This window comes from Dermacentor variabilis, chromosome 10 (genome assembly GCF_050947875.1).
Source record: "Dermacentor variabilis isolate Ectoservices chromosome 10, ASM5094787v1, whole genome shotgun sequence".
NCBI lineage: Eukaryota > Metazoa > Arthropoda > Arachnida > Ixodida > Ixodidae > Dermacentor > Dermacentor variabilis.
In genome coordinates, this window is record NC_134577.1 from 102,702,932 (window position 1) to 102,730,546 (window position 27,615).

Below are 27,615 nucleotides of genomic sequence, written 5' to 3' on the forward strand. Positions count from 1 at the left end.
CGAAGGGCATAGGATGCCCACGCCGCGTATTCGTCTGAATCAGGGATCGGGGGAAGGGTTGAGATCTGAACTTCGTCCAGTCGGTAAGACGGGCCTGGCCCCAGTGTTGGCGCATTTTCTGTCGCGGTGTGAAGGCAATGCGGAACAGAAAATGATCGCTACGGAGGGTTTTATCGAGATTCTCCCACGTAGCATCGCGGATGTTACGGGTGAGGGAGAGGTCCGGGCAAGTGTCACGTGACACCGAATTACCGCAACGTGTGGGATGTACCGGATCGGTGAGCAGCGTGAGGCTAAGCGAGGAGATGAGCTCCTTAAGCTGTCGGCCTCTGGTCTTTTCGTAGTGGTAGCCCCAGTGAGGGCTGGGGGCATTAAAGTCGCCGACTATCACCAGGGGTTCACGGGCCGCTGTACGCAAGGCCTGATGGAAGAGTTGCGCGAAGGAGACCCCCGATAGGTGAGGGGGGCAATACACGTTCAGTATATGAATCGAAGGTTGGCCCCTCCGCTGAGGGAGCACTGAGACCATGCAGTAGTCATACGGGAGGTCCAGATCGAGATCGATATGAACCGCCGTGTACATCTTATGCACGAGGAGGCAAATGGTGGTGCCGCTTACGTAGGGGCAGTCGCCGGAAAGGGTTGGGGTTGAGCCAGATTCCTGGAGTGCCAAGACGGCCGGTTTAGAGTCAAGTGATTGGAGAAAGAGGGAAAGGTGTGAGCGCTTTCGCCTGTTCCCGAAACCTCTGGAGTTCCACTGTACGATATCGAAGCGGGACGGCAGATTTGAATGGGCTGTACGATTGGTGGCCATCATGAATGTCCTAGATTTTATATATCACACTCCATGCCCTGTTCGGAGCCTTGGGAGACAGGAAGGGGGATGGAAGCCGGGTTGCCCTGTGTCGAGGTGGTGGTGGCCACCTTGCGGCGCCGAGGAGTGGAACCGACACTACTTCGCGAGGTAGAGCGGGACCGTGATATCTTGGATTTGAACTGAGTAATCGCCCAGGCCTGAATGGCCTGCACTACCTCAGCTACAATTTGTTGAACGGAAAAAGTGGAGATGTGGTGGAGGAGCAGATTGTCAAGGCGGGAGACGCGCTCCTCGAGGGGCAAAGTTGAATCAATCGGCAGAGGAACCTTAGCTACGGTAGTCGGGAGAGTACTCAGTGGGCGCCGCCTGATGGCTAGGCTTGAGGGGGGCGGCCGGCGGGGCCGTCTGGGTAGGGACGGCAGGGCCAGGCGCCTGCGAAGTGTGCTGTTGCGGGGATGCAACTTGCTTGGTCAGTAATGCGATCTGCCGCTGAAGGTCCGCGTTCTGCTATCGAAGCGCCGCAAGTTCAGGGAAGGGAGGGGCAATAGGTGGGGGAGAGAGAGGCTTGGGAGCAGCAAATCCAGCCCAACTACTCACCTGTGGTGGCGTCGTCGAGACAGCGAGCGGCGGAAATTCTTGGGTGTCGAACGGGCGCTGGGAGCCAGGCTGTTTCGGGTGGGCGCCCTTCTTGTCGTGGAGTGGTGGTGACGTGAGCGCTCGAGGATGTGCCGAGGGCGACGTGGGCTTCCGGTATTTGCCCGTGCAACCTCTGGCCTCGGTCTCGTGAGCACCGTGACAGAGGAGGCACTTGGGTTGGCAATCGTGGTCGGTGAGGCCTTCGGGAGCGAGGGTCCCACACTTGGTACAGCGGTCTAGGTTGGGATGGGGGCACACATACGGCCGGTGGCCTATGGTGCCGCACTGAGGACAGGCCGGAATTGTCTTTTTATACGGTCGAACGTACGTCGCCACGCAGTGGAAAAAGAGGAAGCGCGGGAGCTTCGTGCCCTCGAAGGTAATCACGGCCGGGGTGGAGTCGCCGCAAGGATGGTACCTTGGGGCCTGTGAAGTTCTAGCTTTATCACTTGAGGGGTCTCGGCAGGGTTGATGGTAATAACCCCCCTGCAAGTTTCCCCGGTAGGCTTGGCGTGACCTCGGACGGGTAGCAGCTGGTCCCCCACCGGCAGTTGGAAATCTCCGAGGAGTTTTTCAGCCTTGGGCAGCACGGTGGTGCTGCAGATGATGATGTTCTGGTCCCAGATCGGCCACACTTGCACTTGTGTGGTGGTCGGGTCACCCAGGTAAGCCCGGATTGCGTCGGCCAGGCGATCAGCGGAGGAAAAGGTTCGGAGCTCGCAGCGAATGCGAGGCTTGAGGACCACGATGTAGTCGTCTCGGGAGAGGCGAGGAGTTTGACGTGGACGCCACTTGCGTTGTTTCGCCAACGGCGAAGAAGCAGAGGTGCGCGTGGCGTCTGTGGGACGCTGCGCATGTGTGCCTTGCGCAGCTACGGAATGACCGTCGGCTGCGGCATCTCGGTGCAGGGACGCGGGCTTGCGTTTCGCTTGCTTGCGTTTCCAGATATTCACCATGTCGTCGAGGTATACCTTCTCCGATGGCAGAAGTTGGTCGGCAGAGGAAGTCTCCATGCTGATCACTTGCAGTGAGGCAGGGTCGTAGCCCGGAACCGCAGTGGCTGCCGCCATCGTCGGGCTGAAAGCCACGACGAGGGGCGCTAGGCGTAATGAGACAAAGCCTAGCGAGGCGGCGTGGTAGCCGGGAGTGAAAAGAGTCTCTAAATGTGCCGAAAATTGGCCCACCTGGACGAGAGTGGTATCCGGGCAAAGCACAGAGCTTGGCGATCACGATAAAACCGGTTGTGAGGGGGATGACGGTGATAGTGCGCAAAAATACGGGAGCATCCGCGGAGCCAGTGCGAAGAACGTCCGACGCCGCCGAGCGATCGCAGCGCCCCCCCCCCCCCCCCAGAGCTAGGGGGAGACGGTGCCGTGAGGTGGGTCACCTCATGGTTACGCTCGTCGGCGGCGTCAGCGGCTGAAGTCAGTCCGCCGTACCAGTGCTTGTGACAGGGATCACTGCTCCTGTAAAAGGCAGTGGTGAGCGGCTAAGAGTAAGGCTGGGTGTGACGTCATCTTGGGTGTTGTTGCCGCTGACACTGGCAGCATGGTTTCCAAGTGACGAAGGGCCCCTCTTATCGTTGGTGGAACGAAAGCATGAGAATAGCGTAGTGCCGCAAAAGACGGGTTGTGCGGCGGCGACGCCTACGATATGGCGCCAGAGTTGTGCGCGTGGCCTCTATGGAAATAAAGCGCTGCATGAGTGGAAGTCTCTATGCCGCGGCTGCTGTGGATCGCGTCCACGCGTCACCCACACGCTGCCTCTTTCAGTGGCGCCCGACGCGGCGAGGGAGTGGCGCCACTCTTCAATCCGTTTGCTATGTGCCGCGCGAGACAGATTGTCCGCTCCAGCTACGCTACTCACAGCGTTCTCTTCCTGATGTAAACCGGCACCACGACAACAGCAGCGAGCGTGCGGTGCACGGACGCCACAGACGCCAAGGAGGTTGCCATCGTTCTAGCGATCTCCGACGCCGAGTGTCGAACCGTATTCAGCGACTCAAGGAACGCCGTGCGCAACTTGGCCAAGGGGCGAGTATGTGCGCCGGTGGCCGCCATCACCGGCACGCTCCAGCTCCAAGACCGCGGCAGCACCATCCGTATCAAGTGGTTCCCGGCGCACGCCGACGAGTTTTCATCCTCACTGAACCACAACGAGACGGCCCCTTCAGCGGCGCGAGCGTTTACATTTCGCGCCCCCGACAGTGTCCGTTCCGTTTGGTGGTTCGAAACCACGGACCGAATGACCAGCTATGGCGAAGTTACCAAGTGTTACCGCTTAGCTCGACGGACAATGTCGCCTCCCCACCCGGCAATCAGTCGGGAGGAGGCCGTCATCCTAAGGCTGATGCAGACCGGGTCACTTATCACCCCGGCAGTGCTGCACGGGCTTCACCCAGAACTCTATCCGAGTGCTGTGTGCGGTGTTTGTGCAGTGGGTCCGGCGGACCAATGGCACATCATGTGGGACTGTGCCAAGTTCCCAACCGAAGCTATCTGCAGGACATACCCACTCGAATTTGAAAGTGCAGTGCAGTCTAAAGACAACGACACTCAACTATGGGCCGTCCAGCAGGCCCGGGGTGCACTCGAAACGCACAAGCCTCATGAACCACCACAAACGGGCCGAACTGGGGTAGTGCAGAGTAGGGCATAACCCCGGGTCGACGCTTCGCCAACGTCACGAGACTTTAAACCGTCGGTTGCCGGTATTTTAATAAAATTATTTCCATCCTATCCTAGAAACTGTGTGCCCATGCAATTGTAATACAAAATGTTAACACGCGAAATGGAAACACGTATAGCTCTGCGCTCAAATTTCGAATCAGGGAGCATCGTAATTGTCGGTGAATTTCTTTAAATGCACAATATTTTTGTCGAGTATAGACCGGCTTTTGCTGCTGGATATCTGACCGTTTTCGTGGGCCAATCCTGAAGACATTGTAGTGCAGCACATCACCTGAAACAATGGCCAAGAACTGTAATTCGGATCGCAAAGCTGTTACGAAACGCCGAGGTTGCGCTCAACCTTGGCGCTCAACCTCAGGCCAAGTAGAGCGACGATGAAACAATGTCTAATCACTTATCGCCTGACACGCCCGATGCGCGATTCCATGCATAGCGCATCTGGGTTCTTCCACAAGGATAAGCATTGACGACAGCAATGACGCGCATTAGGCTTGCTCGAGAGGTGGTCATAGCACTGAAAGCGAGGGTTGTCACGTCACCGGTGAAAAAAAACTGTTTAAGCAACAATCTGTGAACTGGTGGACAATGAGTAAACCCGTTGAATGTTTCAAATTGTAAAATTATGCGTAATCATTGCCTGTAATAATGCCACGTCGAATATTTCACGTTCATAACCTGCGGGGTACAGATCACTTCACAAAATTATCAATGTTCGTGAGGGTCCTTCTACTGCCACGATACAATGCTTTGCACTACTTAGCGCGCATCTGGAGTTGTAGCTGCCAAATTTTCTCGCTACTATTGGACAGAACAGAAAAACACACACACACACATTGCGTACACGAACGGAAGGGGACACTTCATCGGTGGCCAGTGAACTTCGCCGTGAATGAGCACACAGCTCGCACCTGCCGCTTTCGACGCGCAAGGGCGCATCAGCGTAATCGTCAAGTTGAAAGGTAGATTCTGTAGAAGAAAGGCCTAATCACCGATTCATTTTGCGAAATGAGCATGTCGTGCCTCAACGGCGCTGTGTCACGCCGCATTAATTTGCGTCGCAGCTTGCTGCTCGCGACGCCGTTCTGTGCCCTCGAAGGCCAGCGTATGATTTCGGTAGCAAGGCGGTTTTACCATCGCAGCGCGATCTGGTTTGGCTATTCCGTCGACCGTGCATTTATGTGGTATTACAAAATATTATATCTGCACGTGTTTCACGGTACTGCACTGATGCGCAAATTTCCAGCTTAGGCATACTGGCCTGCTCTTAGTTTCGAAGAGTTCGCGCTGTGGTAGGCGTGATAGAGCGTGAAAAGAGCAATTAGAATCAACGAAAAAGTCAAGTTCTGGGTGAGATCTCCAGAACTCGCTGATAGCAGCCGTCTCGCTATTTTAACGCTGTCACGATGCCAGACTCCCAGTCGCACAAGCAACTATAACTATACAGGACGGGCGCTTAAAATTGTGCCCAGCTAAGCACAACGTATAGCTGAGCGTTACAATGAGCATGGATCCCCCCCCCCCCCCCTCCCTTGTCACGTTTTTCCCGCTGAAAAAGTACTCTTGCTTTTAGCCGATTAGCAATCCTCTTAAGACAGTGTGCTTTCCTATGCAGCATCTGATAAACTGATAAAAGTGTGTTGGTAATAAGCCCTTGCGTTAAACTGTGCCTGGTTGTTAGGCGACACATTGAAGCAGTCTCGTTGATTGTATAGAGGCAGTTGTGCATAAACTGTAATTATCATGTGGTAGGAAATGCATAGAACAAAAGGGATAGTGCCTAAGTGATCGCTTAAGAAAGCATACATTTAACGTAAGGAATTGCCGTGACGGTCATGTTTCTGTTCAGCGTAAAGAGTGCGGCTGTGCACATTTGTCTAATGATTGCGTTATTCTTGCCTTACACAAATATTAGCACGTGGATGAATTTATAGAAGCACAAGTGATGAGGCGGAATAGCGAAACGTGCGTTAGTGCTGCGTCTGTCGACCTGCTTCACAAAGAGACATCCCTTTTTGGAAGGAGCGCTATGAGAACTGGACCAGGAGTGGCGCAGTTGCGCATGGTGTGCACATGTATGAATTGTCCGTGAATAAGTTGTTGAAGCTAGCGCATCATTGTGTCTACGGCTACACTTCGTCTTTATCCGCTGGCGCGAACATGTTATCCAGGTTCGCATAACAACGCGCCATGCAGCTACAGTCTTTGCTAGACTGAATAATCGTCCGCTATCTGAAGTCCCGGGCAAGTTTTTGCAGCAGAACTACGATAAGAAATATATATGTGGCACTTGCTACGTTTTGAAGTCCACGGGCTCACACGATAGACTTCAAAGCGGTGCCTTCTATTGTTTCTATATACCCATATACCAATGAGTCGCGTATGCAGTTTATTTTGTTTGCGTTTCTATCCGTTGGCCTTTTGTGTTCCTGTACGCCATTGCTTCCATGCAGGATAGCGGAGGAGAACTGCTCTTTCCCGTTTTTTTGTAGGAATTCGATATAGAGGACATCGTGATGGTATAGTGCCCGCAAATGCGCGCAATACACGCAAAGTGCCTCGAGCGGCCAGTCGTGAGGCTATTTCGCGTGTCCTCGCGGCCTGCTTTCATCCTTGGGCGAACAATCTTATGTAGCACGTCTTGAGGAACAGGAAGCTGTACGGGCGCTCTTTTATGTTGCTCTACAGTTTTGCCATTAACACATTTCATCTATATAAGATATTTGAGTAGTTGATTAATTATTTAGGACTAATTATGTAATTGCTAATTAGTATTTCCGAGCGACGGCAAACAATATTACCTTGGTTCTGTCCAGCTACGTGGGATCCACACATTTTTAACTCTTGGTGCATGATAGCTGGGACAGCTTCTATTTCGCTGGGAAATTGTTGGCTGTCTACAAAGTCACGTCCCCTTCACGTGGATCAGCGACAGTTGGTCGACCTTGCTGTGCCTCGGCGGTGCTGCCTTGTTTGCTGCTGCATGACGAACCGAATACACCGAATAGAATCGTTTAAGCTGACGGGTGGGCTTCCGGAATTAAAGGCAGCTGATTGTGGTTTATTTGAGTCATTCGCTTCCAATATTGAAATTGCCAGGCAGAGCTCCTTGAGTTACTCGTCGTGTCAGTTCTGCAATTCTGCTGTTTTCTACTGTGCTGACGAACACTGGCTTCTTCTTTTTCTGCTACCTACTCCGAAAGTATACGCGTAAACAGAAAAAATGTGGTTGATGACCGAGAAGAACTAGAACGTTCCGACGCGAAACGAGAAGAAGAAATACAAAGAAACTGCAGAACGGAGTCAAATGGAAGGTACCAGTTGCTACCGGACGCCCCGAAAACAGCTCGGTAAAGCGCCAGTAAATTAATTATTTGCGAATCTAATTACGGTCTCGAGCGCGGCCCCTAATCCAGTTTTGTAGCGGCCACCTCGGAGCCAACACCATTTCTCTCACCACCTCGCCATCCCCCGCAACCGTTTCCCGCCTGCATTCGCCGCCTCCTCTGCTCAAGCCTGCGCACTGCGTTTGTGCGCGTGTGAGTGCGTAGCAACCGCTACTTTCTCCAAGCTAGTCGAGTACATGCATATGTGCTTGTGCCTGCGACTGCGTGCGTGCCTGGCAGCCGCGGGAAAAGCCTGATGAGGCAACGCGAACGCACGGCACCCCCCACAGGCAAGCGAGGGGAAAATGTAGGGAGCGGGTGAACCCACGCTTGGTCTAATTAGCATGTAGGAGGCGCCCCTTGAAGCCGGAGCTTTGTTTCACGTGCTTCCTCACGACTCCGGGCTTGGTTGGAGTTCTAAGCGGAGAGGGTGGAAAGGGAGGCTAGTCTGCTGTGGTCGGGTATGTACTATTTCTCCACGCTCGTTCCTTTCAACGTTGCCCCTGCGTAGAGGGATCCCCGCAGTGGTGTACTGAAGGCGTATCGGCCATTTAGTTTAGCCTGTTCTCTTTCATTTTTTCTCTTTCGTTCCCCTGAGCGAGGACCTTGGCGCGAATCATTAGGGGTGAGCGGAAGCTCGCGAGTGTCAATAGGCCGCTAATTTATCGTGCGCCTGTTTCTCGCATTGCCAGGTTTCAGGTCAAGTTCCAAAGCGCAATGCATACGCTGCATTGAAAAGAAAAGATATGATTCAGAAGAGAGAGAAAGAAGCATGAAATAGCGCTGTTCTCTCGTTTTCTGGTGGAGCACGTCATAGCGTGGCTCAGTGTATGTAGCTGCCGGATATTTACACGCTCGACTGACGTGCAACATAAATATTGCAGGAATATGGAGAGGAGTCCCATGTGATCAGTGAATGAGCAACCAAAGTAGTTTTCAGACCTAATGGCGACAAAACTTTCCAATGTTACGATGAACTTCATATTGTCTCACACGTCCCAAACATCCGGATAAATTATTATCCGTTATTATCGGCATTTTTTATCTCTCAATTCGGTGAAAACTATCCGAAGGAGCATGTTGTTTAGGGCCTTTTAGTAAAGGAACCACCCTAAAACTTAAAAAAAAACACCTTTACATTCTTTTTTCTATACAATGTCCGTGAAAGGACGGTAGCAGCCTTTATCGAAAACATCCGGATATGAGTGGTTTTCCTATACTTGAAGTGAAATGCCAAGAATGATGCGACTATATTGTAACACTCTTTCTAAATGCAGCTAGAACACGTGGCCGGTAAGGCGGCCGAAGGTTCTTCAGGTGTACTTTTCATGCGAGCAATAGCAAAAAATAGTCACCGCCACATGACAAGCAGTAAAGGAAAAAAAAAGATTATTGTCGGTGGTGTGTCTGCCGAAGTAGGCGGATTTTAAAGCAGAACTTTTGCATGAATTCCACATAACGCAATGAACACGCGTATTAAAGAACAATAATAATGGGTCCTACACTGGCTACACACCTTTTACTTCATTCCGTTTCATTCACCGGAATAAAGCGGATAAAGTAGATTACTGATTAAGGAATAAACGTGAATAATTACGGATGTTCGATAGCTTGGCAAGATGGAGTTCCTAAATGGGAGTCAGTCTCTAGAATCTGTGCCAGAATACGTTTATGAAGGCCAACTAACCGCTGGTCACCCTAATAATGAGAATAAAATCAAAAGAATAAAAATGATCGCAGACCTTGCCAAGTGATGACGGACAACGCACTGCTGTACTTGAAAAGAAATGTAGAATCATTCTATTGTACCGGTCCTGACATATGGGGCAGAAACTTGGAGGCTAACACAGAAACTTGAGAAGATGTTAACTTCGGCGCACTAAACGATGGAACGGAAAATGATAGGTCTATGAAGTTATATGCAGGAGTGCAGCGGTGTGGGCTGGAGGGCAAACGAGGTTAGAGATCATTCTGTTTGAATAGTTGAAAGACGGAAATCAAGCAGGACAACACGTGTAGTGCCTAGGGTAAATAAACGGCGATGTATAGGAGTTACAGAATGTGTGATGAGAAAACGGAAGCTCAGGAGTGGATGGCAGATATCTGCGTGACAGAATAAATTTGGAAGCTTCGATGCACAAGATGATGTTAGAAATAAGTAGTTCAGTGAATGTAAGGATGTCAGGCCCACTACAAGCAGTATCTTCTACATCGGACATCGTTTTAGAAATTACATGACGTCGACAAGAAGAAAACTACAATAAAACATTGGCAGTGGCTTAGCTCGGCTATGCCAGCAGATACGCAAAAAAAGCTAAGCCATTGATAGCGTGGTTAGCCTTGGTTAATCTTGATTGCAAGTCCAGGTTAGTCTGGTTGTCTAGCTATGTTGTGGCGTTTAGCCAGTCGTTCGGCGTGCTGTTCGTCTGTTTCCTAGCTGATTCGTTTCCTCTTCATCTCGGTACGATGTTGATTCCAGTCCTCCTGCTGATTATCAGAAGTGTTGCCGTCCATAGTACCGACTCAACTGTGGTTGCGGTGCATGCGAGCTCTCCTTTTCAATCCTCCAACTTGTTATCAGGCATGCGATGCAGCTGGCGACGCGAGTGGAGGCGAACGCAACGACGAGAAACGCGGTGTGACGTCATTTGCCTCCTCGGAGCACGGCCACGGCGAAATCGCAAGTTCGCGGCCAGTAAAGCTTCCGCTTCACAAAAGTGCCCGGCGATTACGACGCTGCATAATGCGAAATTTTCAGCTCAAATGCGTTTTAATCTCGCGGTATACTGACGCAAAGAATTTGAGACCGAAATCACCCCAACGACTGGTAGTGGGACGGTGCCATCAGCGCGTTCGCAGAGGGAGGGGCAGTATGGGAACGCGGGTGCGATGACCGGCATCGGAGCCAGCTGTGGTAGAAGACGACGACGTACGTGCGAGCAGGGGCACGAGCGCGTTCGCGTGGTCACGCCGAGGGACGCCGACGCTCAATCCAGGGTCGGGCGCCTAAGAGCTACACTCCAAAGAATTGGAGTACAGACGCAAAGTACGTATGACAAGTGGTGGAACGACTGGTGCGTCGCCGCGGGGCCTCCATAGCTCAGAGTGGAGCTCTGCTTCTTTTCCAGGGCCGTAAAGACTCGCTAGTTTGTACTTGTTCTGGCCTATGAGGTGATACTGGAGTAATACAATTTCTTTGATTAGCAGCAAGTAATACAGGGCCAATTGGAGATCGTCCGGAAGGCCTTCATCCTGCCGTATACGTAAAACAGAAGCCAAGGAGCTTGGAAGAGTATGAAGTCTGAAGTTTATTGGCGAAATGTCGGCACAAGTACAGAAATAAGCTCTCGGGACCCAACAATGTTGGCAAATGGTCCCAACAAAGCGTTCCATGAGGCACATACATCAGTAGAAGTATACGAAGAACGTAATAGTTTTCATAAAAATTATACCCATAGCTGAAGATTATAAAATAATATATAATAATACATAATAAGGAAATAATAAATAGAAAATTCAATGTACAGGACAACTCACGCGTACATACAAATTACATGCTGTATTTGTCAACTCCAATTCATAATAGGTAACTGTTTATGATTCTCCCGGAAAATACTGAAAATCCAAGCTGATCTTACGGTGTTACTCAACTCTTTCCATGCATTAGTACCGAAATATTCGAATGTCTGTCTAGTGTAGTTAACGTAAATTTGAAGAGAGGGAACTCATGCGATGTGAATCCAGTGTTATCGAAAGAGGCCTGAGACACTTTACTTTGCCTAAAGGCGCCAACATCTCGTAAAGGTCATGTATTAAAGAAAGCGTAATTTATCGTCACTAATTCAGTAGATTAGATGCGCGATGTTGTACTTACCAAGGTCTTAAACATTACGTGTAATAAAAAAAAAGATTTTCATTTTACTATATTGCGGCCCACTTATGGGTATAATTCGTTAGGCTCTTTTCTGAAATCTGAATACAGGTAACGACTGAGAAGTTCCCGATGTAGCGATGCAGTGAACAATGAGAATTTTGAATGAAGCTGTACTCCGGGCGACATTCTTCCGTCCGCGTACACTTCATCAAGATATTCTTCCGTCCGTACTCCGGACGGAAGAATATCCTGATGAAGTGTACGCCCAGCCAATACGTTTTGACTACTGAGGCTTTCATTACTAGCGAACGCACATACTGAAGAATTGTTTGGTTGCTGTTCACGATGACGCTGAAAGATTTGTTGTGTAATAGTTGAATTATTATGTTGCATCTAAAGTGAGAGCACCGCGAAGCACGTATTTTGTGCGAATGAAACATATTTATTACCGTCTTATTTGGCTTAAGGCGTATGCCATTTGCAGTGCACAATCTGAGTATGGTATATCTGTGTATTTACCTCTAATACGTTAGCTTTGCTTAGTACTTGATCGTTTTGATTTAAAATCAATATATTAGTATGGTCGGCATAGAGTACCGGTTTAGAATGAATTAAGAGTAATGGCAAATCTTTGATAATTATAGTTAAAGAAAGTCGACCGTCCAAGTGTTGAGCATTGGGCTGCGCCTATATTAGTAGAAATTTCCACTCGAACTGATGGTGCCCACTTGGACAACTTGAGGATAACGCTTCAGGAAGCTCTCCATTAAAGATGTAGGTGACCTGGTGACGCAATATTGGTATAACTGTTCACAACATTTGTGTTTTCATAAGAATACCTTTGCAAAATCAATGACTATTCTTGCAACAAAGGAACCAGAGTCTACGGACTTCCTGCCATAATGTTGTCACGTGGTAGTGACAGTGAAGAACCCAACAGCAGAACTATTGATGAGCTAAATAAGCTTCTGTTGGGCGAGCCTGTGCCCACAAAATAGGCTACGGTCAAAGCACAACAATAGCGGCGAAGGCAGCCGGCGATCGTCGAAATCTGATCAGCGGGTGAAGCGCGTAGGCTTTTACGCATAACTCTTTGAAGGTTTCAGTGTAATCGCTGGGGCCCGCTGGTGTCCAGAAAGTTCTATGCAATTCGTGTCGCGCATGCAGTCTGATAATACATTCTTCAGCGCGGACATACACAATAGATACAATGAACGACGACGTTCGCGTAAGTTCCAAATTTGCAGGTGTAGTTTCCGCTGAGCGATAATGTTTAACATTTGTTCACCGCGATCACCGGAGAAAGATAAACAAGCACAGCTATGAACGTACGAATGCGGATTTTTTTCAGTTATGGGATTTTACCTGCCAAAACTACCTTCTGATTATGAGGCACGGCGTAGTGAGGGATTCCGGAAATTTGGAACATCTGGGGTTCTTTAACGTGGACCTAAATCAAAGTACACGGGTGTTATCGCATTCCGCCCCCATCGAAATACGGCCGCTGCAATGGAATGCACTGCAGTTATTGAGTAAGCTCTCCTAAATCCAAACTGACAGGGAGGTAATATGCTATTGCTTTCTAGTTAAACTCTTTATAGTTAACTTTCGAGACTTTATTAAGGGCTCGTAATACAGTAGGGCAGAATTGCTTTTTAGCAGAACGTTCTGACACGGACAGGAAGAGGCGGCGACACACGCTGGACTATCAACTGAATGTTTATTATTGATCTCCTACACTTTTTATTTCACGATATAGCCAATGCAACTTGTGTGTATGTGTATGTGCGTGCGTGCGTGCGTGCGCGCGCGCGCGCGCGTGTGTGTGTGTGTGTGTGTGTGTGTGTGCGTGCGTGCGTGCGTGTGTGTGTGTGTGTGTGTGTGTGTTTGTGTGTGTGTGTGTGTGTGTTTGTGTGTGTTTGTGTGTGTTTGTGTGTGTGTGTGTGTGTGTCATGCGGATTATTCGACTCCTTGGGTTAAAATATCTTCTTGGCGCAACCAGCCCTTTTCGATTTCTGTTAGTAATATTGATGGTGTAATGATGCAAGATTTCCCACTTCTGTCAATTGCCATGGCTTCTAAAATCTAGCGCGTAAGCTTTCTTTAATTTTGCTAAAACTTTGATGTCGTGAACTTGAACCGGGAATTGGTGCTAGCGATAATGAAAAGCTAGATGCCCAGCGGAAATTCCTTTCAAAGATGCTGCATGCTCTCTTGTCCTGTGATTGATACACTTGCCTGATTGTCCTATATATCGTAGGCCACATGATAATGGTATATCATATATCACCCCTCTTTTACAAGTAGTGTGCTTATTCTGGCGGTTCATTGTGCACTGCTTATTATGCTGGCCATTATTGACTCGTGGGCACATTGAATAGGCCTTGTTTGGTGCTGAGCAGACTACCGTGATGCCTTCCTTTCCGGCTATCTTCTTTAGCTTGTGGGTTAGGCCGTGCACATAAGGAACTACGGCGGCCTTTTTTTTTCTGTAGGATGTTTGCTTCTTGTTGAACCTCGCTGTTCAAGCGTCTCGTATTCTTTAGCAACCCTTCGGTGACCGCTGTGAGCAGGACTTTGGGATAGCCAGCGTTGTTGAGCCTGGTTACCTGGTACATGAAGCTCTCTTCCATTACGCGATGACACGACTTCTTTAGGGTGGCCTGCAGCACTGTGGTAACAATGGCTCGTCTCACATTCTTCTAAATGGTCCGAAACGTATGGCAGGAACCCCTTGCAAAAGCGGGTTTATTACTTCCAGCATGTGTGCTGCTTTTCGAAGGTGATGACCAAATGAAGAAACTTCATTCTTTTTCTTTCTGCCATTTCAAAGGTGAAGATTAAATCCGGACACGTTTCATGGAAAGTGGTCAGGACACCTTCCCTACATTTGTTCAGCTCTAGCTCGTCGGCTATATAGCAAAACACGAGACAATCATCCACGTATCGAAAAATTGCCAGAACGTGGTTGTCTTTTAAGGCGTCCTGATTTCTTCTGTCCGCTGCTTTCACGACTGCTTCGCTCGAGGACTCTAGCATGGTGTTTCCACTCATGTCTTGGTTTAGCTTCCTAAACCGAAGACGCGCTAAAACTGGTTACTCAGCGATTGAGGATGTTAAATTTATTAACGCAAAAGCCCTAAGCAGCTCCTACCCTCGACGGCCTTGAAAAAAAAAGAACACGTCCCCCGATCAAATGGTGGAAAAACTATTATCATCAGCAATGGCTCACACCCCCCTAAGCATGCAAACAACGCAATGGCTCATCCCTATGGTAATGCAAAGGCTACAAACACTCAGTAAATGGAAACGTACAGTGCACACATTCATTTTTTCATTTAATTTATTATACCCCTCAGTGCCAAGCGCATTACAGAGGGGGAGCGGTAAATACAAAAAGACAAAGACAGTTGGTTACATGAGTGTTTACATGGTACCTGTATATACAATATTAGCTAAAGCTTCACGGAACTGTTCATAATTAATAAGGCCTGAAACTTCGGCGGGAAGATGGTTCCAGTCACGCGAGGTTCGCGGCAGCAATGATTGTGAAAAACTTTTGGTGTTGCATGACAAAATACCAACTTTGTACTGATGATCAATGCGACGGGATACATAAATTGGATGGGGGATGAGGTGATCTCGTAGAGCATGGTGATGGTACAACTTGTGGAAGAAGGCAATACAAGACACTTTTCTGCGAGCAAAGATTAGATTTCATGTTAGTTATACTCGCTGTGCGGTTGTAGTTAGCAAGAATAAAACGTACAGAGTTATTTTGAACCATCTCGAGGTCAGTGATTAGGTTTTCATGAGCAGGGTCCCATACCGGAGTCGCGTATTCGAGTTTGGGTCGCATTAATGTTTTATATAACAAAAGTTTCAAATTAGTAGGTACGTTGAAGAAGTTGCGACGTAGGTAGCCAAGCATGCGATTAGCGTTTTTGATTATGTTTTCAGTATGAAGAGACTAGTTTAGGTTAGAAGTGATGTAAACACCAAGATATTTATATGAAGAAACTGATTCCAACGACATGTTGTTAATGTAGTACAGCGGTATTGTGGATGTTTTCCTAGAAACACGCATGACTTTGCATTTGTTAATATTGAGCTCCATTAACCATTCATTGCACCAGTTCCCTATCGTGGTAAGGTCTGATTGAAGTAATTCAGTATCGTTAGCATTGGTAACTTCTCTGAAGATGACGCAATCATCAGCGAATAGATGGATATGGGAGTTGATAAGCGAGGGAAGATCATTAATGTAAATTAGGAACAGTAGGGTTCCAAGGACCGAACCCTGTGGAAGAGCTGAAGGGACCTCTGTAAAACCGGAGTTAATGCCGTTAGCACAAACAAATTGCGAGTGGTTGAGAAGAAAACATTCAATCCATTTCAAAAGGTTACCGTTTATGTTAAGTTGCTTTAGTTTATGAAGTAATAGTTTGTGACACACCTTGTCGAATGCTTTTGAAAAATCTAAGAATATACAATCAGCTAGTGATGATTTGTCAAGAATATGGTGTAGTGCATGTGTAAATGATATTAATTGGGTTTCACAGGAGTAAGATTTCCGAAAACCGTGCTGTGCTGACGTAAAAAATGAGTTCAATTCAAGGAAATTAACGAGGTTAGTAAAAATAATATGTTCGAGCATTTTACAGCATGTACTGGTGAGAGAGATGGGACGATAATTATTAGGGGATACTTTGCTGCCGGATTTATAAACTGGAATCACTTTGCCTATTTTCCACTCATTAGGTAGCGCACAATGGTCAAGGGATCGCTGGAAAAGTTTAGATAGTATAATGGAAGAATAATATGAAGTGTTTTTTAAGAATTTCGAGTTAATACAGTCGTATCCGGGAGCAGAATGAATGCTTAGTCCATCAATAAGCTTAACGACACCGCATGAAGCAACTATTATGGAGGGCACCGTAACATAGTTACGGTGCTGTGTACTTGGCATATGTGTGCTGAATGTAGCTGTGAAATTTTCTGAAAATGTATGGTTTAGTATGGTGGCAGAAAGGTCAGAAGGAATTGGAACACCGGAAAAGTCTGTTAAGGCAAGGCTGTTGTCAGTCGAAGGGATAATTGCGCGCCAAAATTTTTTAACATTAGTGGTAAGCATTGAAGGGAGAACCTGTGATTCGAAGTGCTGTTTGGCGTCTTTGAGCGCTTGCACATATGTGTTTGACGCCGCAGTATACGATGCCCAGCGTTCAATTGTGGGTGAAAGCTTTGCAATGCGGCAGAGAGGCTTTTTTTTATTTGATAAACGCTTAATGTAATTATTGTACCAGGGATAGTTTGTGTGAGTTGTAATGGTGCGTTGAGGAATGTGCTGTTCAGTTAGATGGTTGACGATAGCTGTGAACATGTTCCAATTAGTTTGTACACTACGGTGTTCAAAACCATTAAGGAAAATGCCAATAAACGAAGATAGTGCATTATTTATGGCCTGATAATTTGCTCTGTAGTAGTCTCGTATTGTTTTTTTCTTCTTTTTAGTTTTGGGACGGTCTAGTTTAATATCGAACTGTAGAAGTAAGTGGTCGCTAATTCCTGGCAGGTACGTTACAGGCGATACTATATCGGGTTGATTAGTGAAGACTAAGTCTAGTGTATTCGCCGTGGTAGCTGTTATTCTAGTTGCCTGAACGCAGATCTGCACGAGTGAGAATACTGAACACACATCCGAAAAACCACGAGCGTGAGGTGAGGGTGGGGATATTAAAGGGGGGTCGGTATTTCATCTGATGTTTGGTAAATTAAAATCGCCAAGTAGGAACAGCGGGGATGAAGGAAAGCGTGTTGCAACGGTGTTAACAGCGTCATAAAGTTCGTTACTAAAGCTTGGTGATGACGAAGGTGGACGGTAGCATACCCCTATTACAACTTTTTGATGATTAAGTGCGATTGCTGACCATACTAATTCAAGTTCAGTCTGCACGTGTATGCATGATGATGGTATATCACTGGAAATTGCGAGAAGCACACCGCCGCCTCTCTGCGCGCTACGATCACAGCAATACAATGATAAGCGGTGAGCATTGACGAAGATATCAGCGTCGCAGACATGCGCAGTGAGCCATGTTTCGGTTAGCGCGATTATTTTAGCAGAACATGTATCGATTGCTGATGTGAGTGAGTTGTACTTGTTAAGGACGCTTTTGATATTAGTAAAAAGAAGCGATACTGAAGCCGAGGATGTCTGGCCACTGCCCCTCACTCGTCCCTAGGAAGTATTAGCAGAGATAGTAGCAGAGCGAGAGCTGGCATGTGCGCTTTTCGTATCAGTGGAAATGACAGTGGCAGTGATAGGGTCGTACATGTAAGATTTCTTGTTCATAAGTAACTTGTTGGGGCGCAACTTATGGGTTGGGGATCCAGGTTGCATTTTCGCAAAGTCGAGCAACTTTTTTCGCGCTAGACGTGTTGTGACCGAGTAATCTTCACTAATGGTGACCTTACTTTCCTTCAGGCTGTTGCGTTTGGCGAGTATTAGGTCTTTAGTTTTGAAGTTCAAAAATTTTTCAATGATAGGGCGGCATTTGTTATGTGCGAATCTGCCTAAACGGTGTGCGCGTTCAATTTCACGAGGGGAAAGGGGGTCACTTAGGCACTCACTAAGGATAGAAGTCAACTTTTCCTCAGTCGCCTGCCAGGTTTCATCGGAATCTGGGATGCCATAGAAAATTAAATTATTACGCCGTGACCGGTCGTCAAGATCATCCTGCCGTGATTGCAAAGTGGTGGCCAGTGCAGAAAGTTCGTCTGTTTGAGTGTGAATGGTGGCAATATCCTGGCTGAGTTCATCTAACCTTTTATAATTTTCCTCTAGCTCATCTAAACGGTTTTGAATCGCTGTGATTTTGGTTTCAATTGATTTCTGTCCAGTTTTAATAGCTTTAACGTCAGCTGCCAATTCCGTTTGTATAATTCGAATCTTGCATAGAAAGTACAGAAACGCGGCGTCTAGTCGAGTGGTGAAAAAAACAAAGAAACGCCTGACCTTCTCAACGGCTCATACCCCCGTACGCAAGCAAAAAAATGGAATGGCTCTTGCCCCCTAAGGCTGAGGCTACAAGCGCTCAGCAAAGTGAAGCGAACAGTACATACATTCATTGAAATTACCCATAAAACACACACAGCAGCATAAGTTTCAGTCACTTGCTGAGAGAATGCAACGTAATGTCGAAGGGAAACGTCGTTGGCGAGAGTCTGACACTGCTATACGAGCCCGCTAAGCTGCACCTAAGCATCGAAAATAAGCCGAGGTAATTGAACAGGAAAAGCAGCAACGCGACGATGCGAGACGGCGCATTACGAAGTATTCAGCAGGCTTTCGCCTTCACGTGTTCCAGGAGTGTAACATGCTGCCCGACTTTTATTACAAAAAAATCGCCTAATGCTCCACTTTGAATCCTTCTATCAACGATGTTGTTCAGACAGCAGATTAAAATGCTTATGTACGTAGGTTCAGGGTAAAGAAACGCGTAAGCCGCGTCTGTGCGGCTTTTTCCCTCATCCACCTCCATTTACCACTCCTCTGTACATGTGTGTGTGTAAATGGAAATAAATAAATAAAATAAAATAAAATCAGGTAATAAAATTCATCCGCAAATGTATTGGCGGATGTATTCGTAGCGTTCTTGTGTACACGAAACCTAAAAATCTTTTTTTCTTGTTTTATCTTGTTAAAGACTTCCCACCTTTCATGTCATACGGATATCGCAAATGACTGCTCAAAAAAAGTCGCAGGCCTGCGTTGCGAACCCAGCATAGTCACAGCATAAGCTGGAAGAGTGGCTCCATGGGCGCTCTAGTTTTCGCGCCACGCACTACAGGGTTTTCAAGACAGTCTCATTGCGTCGTCTTCACGAGAATGAGTCTGAACTGTCCGCCCCGCATTGACGGCGAGCTGCGGGTTGTGCTGCTCTCGGCACAGTGGTTTGGTGAGCCCGACGTTGTCTGCTTGCAGCCGCGCGCGTAGCTTCTACGATTCGCTTCTTCAGCCGCAGTTCGTACCTTTCGAGGAGGCACCATGAAGCAGAGCGAAGGTTAAATGCATGTATTGAGGCTACGCTTCGCACATCTCACATCACTTGACCCGTGGTATGATACGACACTGCTTTGTTGATGATGATTTGTTGGCATCCCATTTGATACGGGGCGACTACAAATAGTCACCTAGCATGCTTGAGTTAACCAGGTCAGGAAACCTGAAACATGGAATTGCTACGTGCAACTGCTGCACGCAACTGCTACACGCCAGGGAACGCAACTACAATGCCGTTTGCACGTATCGACGGGGCCCCCATCTCACACCTTGTGACAAGTGGCACGATATAATGCTAATAATGATAATGATTATGATCATCTATTCGCATCTCCTTTGAAGCGGCAAGATGACAAATGTCAACTAGCCTGCTACATTTATACAGCTATGCTATGCAGGTTTTTGTTCTAGCATTCTCTTATCATCATCAGCCAATTTTGTGTCTGCTGCAGGACGAAGGCCTCTCCTTGCGTTCTCCAATCATCCCTGTCCTGCGCTAACCAATCCCAACCAGCGCACGCGAATTTTCTAATTTGATCATACCATCTAGTCTTGTGCCGTCCTCGACGGCGTTTCTCTTCACTTGGTACACATTATGTAACCATAATGGTTCACCGGTTATATAACCTACGCATTACATGTCCTACGCAGCTCCATTTTTTACTCCTAATGTGAAATAGAATATCGGCTACCCCTGTTTTCTCTCTCATCCACATAGATATCATTCCCTCTCTTAAAGTTACGCCTAATCATCTCTGTTCCATCGCATTTTACGCGGTGCTTAAATTGTTCTCAAGGTTCTTTGTCAGTCTCCCCGTTGCGCCCCATATGTTAGCACCGGTAAGATGCTGTGATTGTACATCTTCTTTTTCAATGATAGAGGAGCTGACAATGCCTGCCGTGTGCGGTCTAACATATTTTAAATCTCCTGTAAATTTTGTTCTCTATATCAGGGTACCCTGTGAGTAATTGAACCGGGTAAACCTACTCTTTCACAGGCTCTATAGGCTGACTGGAGATCCTGAACTTTTGTTCCTTGTCCAGCTATTGATCATTATATTTGTCTTCTGCATAATAATCTTCAACCTCACTCTTATAGTCTGTCCGCTAGGTCCTCAGTCATTTGTTGTAACTGGTCCCCAGTGTTGCTGAACAAGACAATGTGATCTGCAAATCGAAGGTTACTGAGATATTCTCCGTTGATTCTTACTCCTAAGCGTTCCCAGTTAAATAGCTTGAATAATTCTTCCAAGCACACAGGGAATATCACTGGAGAGATTGTGTCTCCTTGTCTGATCCCTTTCTTTACAGGTACGTTCCTACTTTTCCTGTGGAGTATTAAGGTAGCTGTGGAGTCTTTCTTGACACTGTCCCAAATATTTACGTAAGAGCCCTGTACTCCTTGATTACGTAATTCCTATATGACTGCTGGTATCTCTACAGAATCACATGCCTTTTCGTAATCTGTGAAAGCCATATAGAGAGGCTTATTTTATTGTGTAGATTTTTTGATTACCTGATTGATTTCATGGATGTGATCCATTGCAGAGTATTCCTTCCTGAAACCAGTCTGTTCCCTTGGTTGACTGATGTCTAGAGTTGCCCTTATTTTATTGGAGATTCGGTGAATATTTTATATAATGAGTAAGTAAGCTAACAGGCCCATAATTTTTGAATTATTTAATGCCTCGCTTATCATGGATTAGTATAATGTTGGCATTCTTGCAGTTCTCTGGGTCGCTTGAAGTCACTAGACTGTTCCCATAAAGGCTGCCAGTTTTCCAAGCGTTATGTCTCCTCCATATTTGATTAAAGCGAATAGTATTCCATCTTCTCCTGCTGCATTTCACGTTTCGTGTCGTTCAAGGTCCTTCTAGATTCATCGCCAGTTATAGGAACAGCCTCTGTAACCTGTTCATTACTCATTCTAGTTGAGCTATCGCGGATGCTTTGGGTACTGTACAGGTCAGTATAGAACATTTCCGCTGCTTTTACTATATCTTCGATATTGCTGATGATATTACCCTAATTATATTTTATTGCATGCATCTTGGTTTGTCCTATGCCAGGTTTTCTTCCGAGTGATTTCATGCTGCGCCCATTTTTTACTGCTTCCTCAGTCTTTCTTAGGTAATAATCTCGAATATCCGTTATTTTATCCTTGTTGGTCAGTTTTGACAGTTCCACGAATTCTATGTGATCTCTTGAGTTGGACGCTGTCATTCTTTGCCATTTCTTTTTTAGGTCCCTTGTTACCTGGGTGAGCTTACCTACTGGTTGCCCTGGTGCTCTACCTCTGACTTCAATTGTTGCTTCTGAAGCCAGCCTAGTTACGGTTTCATTGAGTACCTCTATGTTCTCTTCATTTCTCTGTTGTAAGGCTGCATACTTGTTTGCATATTTGTGGATATCTCTTCGTTTATATTTTTTTCTCAGTTCTTCCTCAATGCAACTAATCCATTTCTTGGCCAGACCGCTGCAATGGGTGGGAGCCACGTACTTGAAAGGAAAAAAAAAACTACCTTGTACCGTTACCTATGGCATTGATACATGACGTACCACCTTGCATAATAATATGCAAGTGGAATGCAAAGTGCCCACGTATCGATGCTACGTGGTGCGTATCCCACATCGCGTGACAAGTGGCACTATGCGTTGATAATGATGATGGCGACTATGATCAATTACTGGCATCCCTTTTGACACGGGCCGGTGCCAAACAGCCACCTAGCCTGGTTGATTTAATCAGGTCTGCCGTGCATGGATTTCATTCTAGAATTTTTTACACATCTTCTTAACGTTGTTTTTATTCCTCAAGAGAATCCGTCCATTTGGCCATTTCCCCATACTGGGTAAGATCCTGGCGATAGTTGCAACGGACGCCGACTTTATACAAATGTCTAGCAAGATTTCTTAGACTGTCTTTAAACTGTTGTTACTAGAACCTACCAACACTGAATAGAAATCGCCCCAACGGTATTTAGGCTTCCTAACAAACCCCTAGTAACAGCATAGAAACAATTGGCCGCCAACATCATTTTGAATCAAGATCATAGACTGTCTGTCAGTTTGATACGCTCTAGAAACACTTTTCTTTAGACCTCCTATTAACGTTCGTTAAATTTAAGCAAATGCATTGATTGTCTGCCAACTTCCTTCTGTCTAGAAACCCCTTTCTTTTGACCTCCTACTAATATTTGTTAAATTGTAGTATGTTCATAGCCTATGTAGTAGTAGTGGTAGTAGTAGTGGTAGTGGTAGTGGTAGTGGTAGTGGTAGTGGTAGTAGCAGTAGTAGTAGTAGTAGTAGCAGTAGTAGTAGTAGTAGTAGTAGTAGTAGTAGCAGACAGGCTATGTTCATAGGCTGTCTGCTGACTTCTTATTAACGGTCTAGAAACACTTTTCTGTAGATGACCTATGAACATTCACTAAATTGAAGCGCATTCTCACCTTATCTGCTATTATTCTATGAAGAATTTCCTAGCACTCTTTTGACTCTCTAGTAGCACTGCGCCAACAATTGGCCACCTACACTGAATAGAAGCATGTTTGTAGACTTTGTGAACATCCCACCAGCATTCTAGAAAGTCCTTTAGTCTGTATCATGAATTTGTCAATTATGTCAAACCTCCTACCATAATTTTCTCGTTAGACGTTTTAGAAACAATGACCGCAATTAGTCACAGTGTTTGAATAAAAGTACGTTCATCGTTGTCTCTAAATATATAATAAGCTGCAAATGTATAGCTTTAAATCCCCGAGTATACCACCCTATAATGCTCAAAGCCGCAACTATTCATTTCAATTTTGGGCCCCCATTAACGTCGGGCGCCTTATGGACCTTATGCGTTCTTACTGGAGTATTGATAAATTACAAGCCCTTGACGTGCTGTGCAGCTGAAGCCACAGGGTGCGAAAGCAGCTACCGTAAATAAAAGTGTAACAAATTGGAAACGTTGCGAAGATTGGATCAGGCATTTATTACATTCGATCAGCCAAACTTGAGAATAGCAGAGATGAGAGTGTGCTTGTGCGAAGCTGCTTGAGCATTCTGGGCGTTAGTTGCAGTTTCAGCTTAGCTATAATGGAGATGTTTCTTTTTTTGAGCTTGTCGCTGTAGGATTCTCGGCTTTGCATTCTGTAAGGAAAATAAATGAGTAGCTCTTGACTGTGCATTACTGTCCGCTCTTCAGATGCGTGTTTTAAACAAGTAAGGCAAAAAAGGAAACCCACCTAATAATAATGCTTGAAACAATATTCTAACTATTTTACTACCTCTCATCCTGTGCAGCCTGAGTCCAAAAGAGCAAAGAATGACTTCATGAGTATACATTTTTTACCACGCATACAGTAACCGTGATCGCTGTTAAACCATAGTGTTCGTACGCTTCGGGTTCATAACAACTTCAAGCGAACTGCATGACGCGGCGTAGTTCAAGTACGTAAGAAAATAGATTTTAAACCATTTCACGTCATTACAGCTCGCGTTTTTAACAATCTGCCAAAATGCGGCATATGATACTGAAATCAATATGTTTATAAAACATAATGGAAAAGGACATCACTTTTGTTATAAGTTGGAGACCGACGGAACTTCGGCGCAGTGCTGTATTGAGGAACAGCTCTTCGCAACTGGTACAGTGTGCAGTTTAAAACACGGACATTGTCAATAATAAATCACTATAACTTCACACCACACGGCATCGCAACCGGCAGGGAAGTTGCAGCCATTAAGGGGTCAAATGTACCTCCGCCATGGGTCCGCCCGGGGTTTTACTACATTCGGGATCGGGCCACGTATGGGGAATGCTTAACGCCTGCTTCACCTCCGCCGCTGGCCATCCTTCTTCACAGAGTGGAAGAGCACTGAGTTTTTCTCTGTGTCTTCATTTTCCTTCACGTCTTCGTATTTTATCTTGCCCTCTTCGCTTTTATGTTTTCATCAGTGATTTATTTGGAGCAGACTTCGTCAAGTATGGCTCGATGTTGTAGAAGCAACTGCAGGCGATTCTGATTGATATTTGATATCACTCACGCCATCACACATCGCCGGTAGCCTTCGTTGCTGTCGCACAAGAACTGCAGCGGAACAAATTAGTCGTAAGACGGCACTTAGCGCAAATAAAGGGCTTGGCAGGAAACCATTCCAACAAACCATTCCAGGAACTGTTCCAGGTTCCCAATTGAGTGTGAACATACTCTGCGCACACTGTTGCGGGCTGTGAAGTACACGTTGCACAGAAACAGTATGCTGTGCAGTCCTCATCATATTCACCACATCTCCACCCTCGTTCCTGTTCACATCCTATCTGTGCTCTTCTTGCAGACCCCTTCCCTAGCGTGGAGCAGCAGGTTAGAGGCACTGTACTCAGGCCGAACTCTCCATTTTTCTGCTAGTAAATACTACATATCTCTGTCCTTTCTGCGCCCAGAAGCAAAACAAATAAAACCGCAGCAGTTTTGTTACTGAGTGAGCTGCCACAGTTCAGCGGGGATGAATAGCTTTTTTTTTTTTTTTTTGTCGATGCTCGAAAAGATGCCATGCCCTTTTGTCGAGATCTCTCTCGGCGGCGGCGAGCGTCGTCAATATTGTCCGCCTTAGGGATGAGGCCATCGGCCTCGCACATTTCTTTTTTTTTTAGATTCTAGTGAAGTGCGTTGCTTCATATCGAGAGCAGTCGCTTCTTCGGCTTCGTTTAAAAAAAATAATGATGGTGGTTCTACCCGGGTAACGCTGCCTACTAGTATACAGTGCTTCGATCGAATCACCAATGTCTACATGGCGAGAAGTGCAAGGAAAGTACCAGCGTCTTCGACGAAGAACTGATAGTGGTAGTGCGGAGGTATTGCTTCAGAACCAAATTTCCACCAGTGCAACATGCTTGGAAAGAGAATATGTTACGTTTCCTTCTTGGCTTGTGAGTAAAAGCACCGAAGTAGTGGCGCACGCTTGCAGAACGTAAGCTTTGCGTTGTGAAATTCTGCCCAGTTGTGTGATCTTCTGGCAGTAAACGTGAGTGGAAGTCAGGTCATGTGGTGACTCTTAAGCTAAAATGTTGTATGAACAACCGGTTCGCGTGATCCGCAGCTGCTGTAAACCTCTTTATACGTGATGGTGTAATGCGGGGACGGAGGCGAGCGCTCTGGTGACTTCAATTTACTTGCACACGAATCTGCAATTTAGGCCGCTCCATGCGGTCAGCTTCGCTTAGACAAAGCCGTTAGGTATCCATAAAGCAGTGTTCAAAATGCCAATGTTTTTGGTGACGGTTATCAGCGATCACTCCTTATACGCACCGAGTGTCCTTTCTTTGAGCAAACTAGGGTTTTTTCTGGCTTGTGTCACTTTCGTATGCTTCTCGTAGAAAAACACCGCACCCGAAAACTGATACCTTAATATCGATCTTTCCTGTTGTGGTGGTGTAGCGATGGCGAAGAAAGAGAACAAATGACAAGCTAAATCCATACAGAAATGAACATGTTATTGCTCAACTCTGTGTGCAGAATGGTATGTAAGACCCAAAGCTTGAAAGGTTAACACTTAACGATTGAGTAAAATAGGCTGCTGTCATAGCGAATTCATAATTCGTAGCTACAATGGAGCTTTCCCAAATAAAATTGTATGAATGTTGACAACTGAAGTGGCGCGATATATTTTAAAATATGGTGCCCCATGTGTGACGTCAGTAATGGCTGATTCACTGAGAGAGGCAGAGAGGAAGGTCACGTAGAGATTACGTCCCTTGTCAGCTTTTTGGCAGGCGATTCAAGTTAAAAAACAGCAGCTGATGTCACTTTTCTGCGACGTACCGCCACATATCGGCTCACAGAAAAAAATGATACATTTCTAGAGGAATTATCTATCAATCTAACCTGGCCAAATATTTTACCTTGGTGTTCCATTAAATAGCAACGATTGTGCCCAGCAGTAATTGAATCTTATCTCAAGGCTTATATCAATCTGGTAATTTTACATGCGCCACTGTGTGTATAGATTTCCAATACGCTGCATAGCGATCGAATTTCCGCAGTGTAGTAAATTTCATACCACGCGAGTGTACTAATATAAAATTGGTGATCATGCTGACGACAATTTAGCCATAATGAGCTCACCTTGCGCGTGATAGTAAACCTCATAAGAGCGTAATTAAGACAGAGTGCTGCAGTGATAATACAGACCTCATAAAAACGACGTTTCGGTGAAAGCACACACCTGCAACAAGAGGATGAGGAAAGCGAGAAGAAGGTTAAAATGCAGGAGCCAACGTTTCGGCAAGTGGACTTGCCTTTTTCTCCTAGTCTTATATTTTCCCTCCTGCAACACGAGATACAATGCACGCGTGACGATTCACAATAGCTCACACCTCATGATATCATAAGTTTTAGCGAGGTTGCCTTCCGCAATTTCTCAAGAAAATTATCTCTTCGTCTTTAACAGACTTCAATGAGGCGAAGAAGACGATGCCGCGTGCGGCCTAAATATCAACCATGTAGCAGCGCGAAACGACAGCTTTCAGCTACAGAACAATTTATCAACAAACTTGACTTCACCCGCTGAAGTAGCTATAGCCTTGCGCTACGGAGACAACGTTCGTGGACACGATCCCATTCGTGTGGTCGCATTTTCATAGTGGCGAAAGGCAAATAGCACTCACGAAATTAGATTTAGGTACACTCTGAAGAAACCTAGTTCTCCAAAATGTAATCAGGAGTCCCCCACTACGGCATGTCTCTTAATTAGATTGCCGTTCTGGCTCGTGAACCCCAAAAAATTAATTAGCCCTTAACAAAATTCACTTACAAATACATTTTTTTTCATGTTTTTGGTTGCTGAGAAAAGGTTATTTCCATTAAACGGTCTAATGTTATGACACGTATGATCCCCCAAGAACAAATTTTGTTGCTTGTGAGAAAATATTATTTTAAGCAAATGCGTTATAGATACATCGCGTTCAACGGACATGGGGCATTTCATGCTACTTTGGGCTACGAACATTCATTTTTCTCCGTTTACACAGGCTCGCACGAACTGTGCGGCTTTAGTTAAAGGTCCCTACTTACTTTAGGCCAAGTTCAGGAGCTGAAATGGTTACCCCTGCCGTACAAGGCAACCATTCCTTTTCTATAGAGGTCACCTAATTTCGTCAGAGA